The sequence below is a fragment of the Thalassophryne amazonica genome, chromosome 12 (assembly GCF_902500255.1).
Source record: "Thalassophryne amazonica chromosome 12, fThaAma1.1, whole genome shotgun sequence".
NCBI lineage: Eukaryota > Metazoa > Chordata > Actinopteri > Batrachoidiformes > Batrachoididae > Thalassophryne > Thalassophryne amazonica.
The window spans coordinates 39,786,706-39,794,849 of NC_047114.1; positions in this window are offsets into that span (position 1 = coordinate 39,786,706).

The window sequence follows — 8,144 nt, forward strand, 5'->3', positions numbered from 1 at the left end:
AACATCTGGCTCATGAGTGGGAGTCCGTTATGGCGCTGTCATCAGCGGCAGTAACTGTTACAGCCAAGTCATGGACACCAGTCACTGCTTCACCACGAAGCTCTTTGTCCACATGTTGTACTAATAGTGTACTATTAGCTTACAAAAGCCAAACATGTTCATACCATATGTTTTAAGCACAAAAACAACTTGCTACCTTTCAGGACAGCAGAATCTGGAGCTCTTGGTCATGGGTGGTCATGGGGTGCTGTGGCTGAATGTGCCACGGAGAAGCGACAGTGATTGGCACACAGCAGCAGTCCCAGAACACACACACACATCAGAGACAGCAGCATCAGATAATTCTGCCCGTCTGACACTGCGGACACATCGTTCATTACACGCTCATTAGCACAACAACAGACAGGAAGTTGTTGTTGTCCATTCAGCTGCTTCCTTTTTGTTCGGGGTCGCCCACAGCGGATAGAGCCAGATCCGCACTGTAGTCCAGGAGTCAAACCCCTAAATTTGATGAACCTTGTTTTGTCGGATAAAGTTTTTTTCTCTGTTGATTCATGTAGCCTAGGGATAGGTAAACAAGAATTAGGGGGGTGCTCAGTGATTCTCTTGGGCAACTTTGGATATTAACCCCTTTTGTTGGATACGCTCTGTTTCTGTAAAAAGTCAATTTTCTCCATTTCGCAAAAGAAGTGAGTTAATAAAGGCTTAAATATGCTTGGGTTTTTGAGTGTATCCAAATAATTTTTAATTCCTTAATTAGGTCATTACCATTTTCTAGTCATTGTGTTACTAGTAGCCTGGGTGTCATCAGCTGAGCGTACCAGTTTAATTTGGACACTCAGTCTTACTATAGACACCACTTAACTGCAGTTTTTCCTATTGAAGCACGTTTGCCATTCCATTGTTTTAAGTTTTCAATTCAGTAAAAGAGGTCCTATCTTACGTTTCGTCAGTTTCAAAGGCAACAAAGTAAGTACACACTATAGCAGAACTAGAATGATACCTTTATTTCTCTGATACCCTCATTGTGTTTTTTTAAAGCCATAATATATCAGCTTAAGCAAACACTTTAATTAGTGTGTGCTGCCATCTTTTAGCAGATCACCAAACTTACTGCATCATCTCTGTTGTGTGCTAGTTCCTCTGAGGTTTGTTCATGAATACATATAAACAAGAGTTCAATTACCTCAATTTTCAGAATAAAATTTTGCTTTGAAACCCTGAACAGATTATGCATGTAAGAAAAATATTTACAGCTGACTCTAGTGTGAATATAACACTGAAGATCAGGTGAACCTTGGTAGCTTCATGATAAGAGCAACATCCGGATAATCTAGGGACCCTGGTTAATTCCAACTTTTTTTTTTTTCGTGTTTCTATGCGTTATCATTATCACGTATGTGATGCCTTGAATGGTTAAAAGACCATTGGTAAACAATAAAGGGTTTTTCCTTTTTACAGATTTGAAAGTTGGTACTGTTGCGGACTTTGTCATGAACTTCAATAAAAGAATAGCCTCCTACTTGACCAGCAGTGATGTCTATCTCATTCTTGACAGATATGAGTACAGCATAAAGTCCACTATGAAAGATGGCAGGGAGACGGGTGTTACTAGAAAGCATCATTTGCTTCAGACAACAAAGTTGCCTGCACAGAAGGTTGTCTTGTCTTCTGTTGAAAACAAGAACAGTTGATCCATATCTCTGTGAAGAGCTGACACAAGACAGGATTTTGATCTTCAGAGTACTAACCACAAGGTGGTAGTGACTGGGGAGGATCCTTGCCCTGTTGAAATCAGAAAGAAAGAAAGAAGGCTCGATTTGATCTTGAACTCACCAGGGAGAAGCTGATGTCATAATGTCCCACAAGTGCTGAAGTGTGTCAGGGAGGTCCAGCAAATATCTGTGATTCAGATGATACTGATGTATTTGTTTTGCTACTTCATCACTACCAAATGGCAGGACTGGAACTGCCACTTACCTTGGAATCCCCTAGCAAGGAAATGGCAATACTGGATATCAAGTTGACACTGGCTAAGCATAAGGAAATAGTTAAGAACCTTCTTCCTGTCATGCTATATCAGGATGTGACACAGTGGCATGTTACTTTGGAAATGGACAAGGGAAAGTCATCAAAACCCCTGAAAGATGGATATGATCTTTCAGCATAGGGAATATGGATGCACCCTCCAGCAAGTAACTGATCAAGCAACAAGTTTCATCTCAGCATGTTATGGCACAAGGGACAGCACAGACAGTCTCACACACGACTTCTGATGTGGGGAATAAAGAATGCAAAGGCCATTCATCTTTACCAAACTTGGCTACTCTTCCCCACACAGAGAGGCCTTATAGAAAACGTGAAGCGGGCACATTTTTCAGGCAATGTTTGTGGCAAAATGTCAATGTTGACTCTACGAAATTGGACCCAGAAGCATTTGGTTGGAAGAAGGACACAGACAACAAATCATTGACCCCAATCACTTTACCGGACAACACAAAACTGCCCCAGACTACTTTTTGGAAATGATCCAATGTGGCTAACACCAAGAGATGTAGCTGCAACCCTTACCTTGTACATGTTTGTGCATGCTTCAAGGTAGGATGCTCAAGACAGCAGTAGTCTGAACTAGCCATCATGCATAGCATTGTATTACACCATTGTGTTAAATACAATACAATGTGAACAGGCCAGTAAGGCTAAAACATACATTACGTATATCCTATTCCAGAAGAGATGGCAGTTTTCGACTGTTGGTTACCTGTTGTCTGAAAATCTTGCAGATATTTTGACAATTCACTATGGAAATGGTTGAAAAGGCTAATTTCATTCAGTTTTATCAACATTTTATTCAGCACTACTGCAATTTCTGTAAAATTATGCGAATAAATATCAGAGAAGGAAAACTTGATGCATTTGATATGAGTTTTTACCAAGGAAATGTGTGAACTAGGCGTTAGGTCAGATTTGACCGTGTTGGGTATAAAGGGGTTAATATCCAGAGTTGCCCAAGGGATTTCACCAGCACCCCCCTGATTCTTATCAAGCTACCCTGAGGCTACAAAAATCAGCAGAGAAAAAACTTTATCCAACAAACCAGGTTTGACCCCATGACTCCTGGACTACTGGTACTTGGCACAAGTTTTACACCGATGCCCTTCCTGATGCAACTCCAGTGTTAGCTGGAGAAACACACAGCCGCCCACCGGTTGTTCCAAAGGGTCTCCACCCCACAAACCCATAATTACAGCCCCCTTAACCCCCTGCCACTTTAAGCTTTTTTAAAAATGTAGATGTAAATTATATTCAAACTTTTCAGCTAGTTGACAGTAGGGCTGTACAATATGGCCAAATTATCATATCTTATCATATCAACATGATATACAATATGACTATGATTTGACACAAAGTGCAGCACAGTGAAAATAAACATTCTTAAACAAAACAGTAATAATACCACACTCATTTTGCACTCATCATAAGGTTAGGATACTGTGCCCTCCAAAAGTATTGGAACAATTGGAATTTCACAGATTTTAATTTGTTTATTCCATTTTAAGTTCAAGAAATACAAAAATATAAAGAATAAAAAATTTCTAAATTATCTTCCTCAAACTCAAACCGAAAGCAAATCTCTAAAACTTGATAAAACTCCACTTCACATATTGTAAATAAGATCCCTCTTTTTTTTTTAATTCCAATCATGTTTATAATATATATATATCAATCAATCAATCAATTTTTTATATAGCGCCAAATCACAACAACAGTTGCCCCAAGGCGCTTATATTGTAAGGCAAGGCCATACAATAATTATGTAAAACCCCAACGGTCAAAACGACCCCCTGTGAGCAGCACTTGGCTACAGTGGGAAGGAAAAACTCCCTTTAACAGGAAGAAACCTCCAGCAAACCAGGCTCAGGGAGGGGCAGTCTTCTGCTGGGACTGGTTGGGCTGAGGGAGAGAACCAGAAAAGACATGCTGTGGAGGGGAGCAGAGATCGATCACTAATGATTAAATGCAGAGTGGTGCATACAGAGCAAAAAGAGAAAGAAACAGTGCATCATGGGAACCCCCCAGCAGTCTACGTCTATAGCAGCATAACTAAGGGATGGTTCAGGGTCACCTGATCCAGCCCTAACTATAAGCTTTAGCAAAGGAAAGTTTTAAAGCCTAATCTTAAAAGTAGAGAGGGGTCTGTCTCCCTGATCTGAATTGGGAGCTGGTTCCACAGGAGAGGAGCCTGAAAGCTGAAGGCTCTGCCTCCCATTCTACTCTTACAAACCCTAGGAACTACAAGTAAAGCCTGCAGTCTGAGAGCGAAGCGCTCTATTGGGGTATTGGTACTACGAGGTCCCTAAGATAAGATGGGACCTGATTATTCAAAACCTTATAAGTAAGAAGAAGAATTTTAAATTCTATTCTAGAATTAACAGGAAGCCAATGAAGAGAGGCCATATGGGTGAGATATGCTCTCTCCTTCTAGTCCCCGTCAGTACTCTAGCTGCAGCATTTTGAATTAACTGAAGGCTTTTTAGGGAACTTTTAGGAAAACCTGATATAATGAATTACAATAGTCCAGCCTAGAGGAAATAAATGCATGAATTAGTTTTTCAGCATCACTCTGAGACAAGACCTTTCTGATTTTGAGATATTGCGTAAATGCAAAAAAGCAGTCCTACATATTTGTTTAATATGCGCTTGAATGACATATCTGATCAAAAATGACTCCAAGATTTCTCACAGTATTACTAGAGGTCAGGGTAATGCCATCCAGAGTAGGATCTGGTTAGACACCATGTTTCTAAGATTTGTGGGGCCAAGTACAATAACTTCGGTTTTCTCTGAGTTTAAAAGCAGGAAATTAGAGGTCATCCATGTCTTTATGTCTGTAAGACAATCCTGCAGTTTAGCTAATTGGTGTGTGTCCTCTGGCTTCATGGATAGATAAAGCTGGGTATCATCTGCGTAACAATGAAAATTAGCAATACCGTCTAATAATACTGCCTAAGGGAAGCATGTATAAAGTGAATAAAATTGGTCCTAGCACAGAACCTTGTGGAACTCCATAATTAACTTTAGTCTGTGAAGAAGATTCCCCATTACATGAACAAATTGTAATCTATTAGACAAATATGATTCAAAACCACGCAGCGCAGTGCCTTAATACCTATGGCATGCTTAATCTCTGTAATAAAGTTTATGGTCAACAGTATCAAAAGCAGCACTGAGGTCTAACAGAACAAGCACAGAGATAGTCCACTGTCCGAGGCCATAAGAATCATTTGTAACCTTCACTAATGCTGTTTCTGTACTATGATGAATTCTAAAACCTGACTGAAACTCTTCAAATAGACCATTCCTCTGCAGATGATCAGTTAGCTGTTTTACAACTACCCTTTCAAGAATTTTTGAGAGAAAAGGAAGGTTGGAGATTGGCCTAAATTAGCTAGATAGCTGGGTCAAGTGATGGCATTTTAAGTAATGGTTTAATTACTGCCACCTAAAGCCTATGGTACATAGCAACTAACAAAGATAGATTGATCATATTTAAGATCGAAGCATTAATAATGGTAGGGCTTCCTTGAGCAGCCTGGTAGGAATGGGGTCTAATAAACAGTGATGGTTAAATAACTCAGACAGAACAATCGGAGAGAAAGAGTCTAACCAAATACCGGCATCACTGAAAGCAGCCAAAGATACGTACGTCTTTGGGTGGTTATGGTAATTTTTTCTCTAATAGTTAAAATTTTGTTAGCAAAGAAAGTCATGAAGTCATTACTAGTTAAAGTTAATGGAATACTCAGCTCAATAGAGCTCTGACTCTTTGTCAGCCTGGCTACAGTGCTGAAAAGAAACCTGGGGGTGGTTCTTATTTTTTTCAATTGTGATGAGTAGAAAAGATGTCCTAGCTTACGGAGGCTTTTTTTAATAGAGCAACAGACTCTTTTTCCAGGCTAAGTGAAGATCTTCTAAATTAGTGAGACGCCATTTCCTCTCCAACTTCGGGTTATCTGCTTTAAGCTACGAGTTTGTGAGTTATACACGGAGTCAGACACTTCTGATTTTAAGCTCTCTTTTCAGAGGAGCTACAGCATCCAAAGTTGTCTTCAATGAGGATTAAAACTATTGACGAGATACTCTATCTCCCTTACAGAGTTAGGTAGCTACTCTGCACTGTTGGTATATGGCATTAGAGAACATAAAGAAGGAATCATATCCTTAAACCTAGTTACAGCGCTTTCTGAAAGACTTAGTGTAATGAAACTTATTCCCCACTGCAGGGTAGTCCATCAGAGTAAATGTAAATGTTATTAAGAAATGATCAACAGAAGGGAGTTTTCAGGAATACTGTTAAGTCTTCTATTCCATACCATAAGTCAGAACAAGATCTAAGATATGATTAAAGTGGTGGGTGGACTCATTACTTTTTGAGCAAGCCAAGAGTCTACTAATAGATAAATGCAGTGTTGAGGCTGTCATTCTCAGCATCTGTTGTGGATGTTAAAATCGGCCACTATATTATCTTATCTGAGCTAAGCACTAGTCAGACAAAAGGTCTGAAAATTCACAGAGAAAATCACAGTAACGACCAGGTGGACGATAGATAATAACAAATAAAACTGGTTTTTGGGACTTCCAATTTGGATGGACAAGACTAAGAGACAAGCTTTCAAATGAATTAAAGCTCTGTCTGGGTTTTGATTAATTATAAGCTGGAATGGAAGATTGCTGCTAATCCTCCGCCCCGGCCCGTGCTACGAGCTTCTGACAGTTAGTGTGACTCGGGGGTGTTGACTCATTTAAACTAACTATTCATCCTGCTGTAACAGGTTTCTGTTAGGCAGAATAATCAATATGTGATCAATTATTAGATCATTTACCAGCAGGGACTTAGTAGAGAGAGACCTAATGTTTAATAGACCACATTTAACTGTTTTAGTCTGTGGTGCAGTTGAAGGTGCTATATTATTTTTTCTTTTTGAATTTTTATGCTTAAATAGATTTTTGCTGGTTATTGGTAGTCTGGGGAGCAGGCACCGTCTCTACGGGGATGGGTAATGAGGGTATGATTTTATATATATATATAATATATAAAATTTCTACCTCATTTCTTATTTTATTGTATTGTTACAAGTATTATTATTATTGCTTATCTTTGCACCACGCTGTTTGATGCCATTTTCTTCTACTCGCACTCATCTTGTGTGTTTATTAAGAACTGACGTAACATGTGAATTTCTCCACTGTGAGATCAATAAAGACTTATCTTAATAACAGAACAACATACTACTACTTTGAACAGCCATAGAGCTGCAATTACAGCGCGTACACATGGTGGCAAAGCACGTGCTACTGCATCCAATTTAGATGAGTAGTAGGCAACTGGCCTTAATTTTGAGCCATACACTTGTACCAAAACACTAGTCATGAACTTATTCTTACAATCAACTGTTTGAATGAATGGTTTACTATAATCTGGTAGTGCCAAAACTGTGGATGACACTAATGTTTGTTTTACTTTTACAAAAGCTTCCTCAGCTTCTTTGTTCCATTCCAACACGGTTGACATTGAAATATCATCTTTGTACATCAAATCAGAAAGTGGACTAGTCAATTCTGCATAGCAGGGAATCCATGCCCTGCAGTAATTAGTCAGTCCAAGAAATGACATCATCTGCTTTTTGGTTTGTGGTTTTGGAGCGTGCAAAATTGCTTCCTTCCTGTCAGACAGGATCGTGCGCCCTGTGGCTGATAATTCATGTCCTAAATATTTTACTTTATCCCTACACAACTGAACTTTGTTTTTACTCACTTTGTGGCCATTATCAAATAAGAAACACAATAATGCTACTGTGTCAGTTATGCAGTTTTCTCGTGTGTCAGAGGCAATCAAAATGTCATCAACATACACTAATAGTTGGCTATCTGCCGGTGGAACGAAATTGGCTAAACATGCTGACATGACTTGAGAATAAATAGTTGGACTCTCTGCGTAACCCTGCGGTAATCTGGTAAATGTATATCGTTGTCCTTTAAAGGTAAAAGCAAACCAAAATTGACTATCTGGATGTACTGGCACAGAGAAAAATGCATTACTTATGTCAATTACTGAGAAACTATTAGAATTTGGTCTCAGCGAA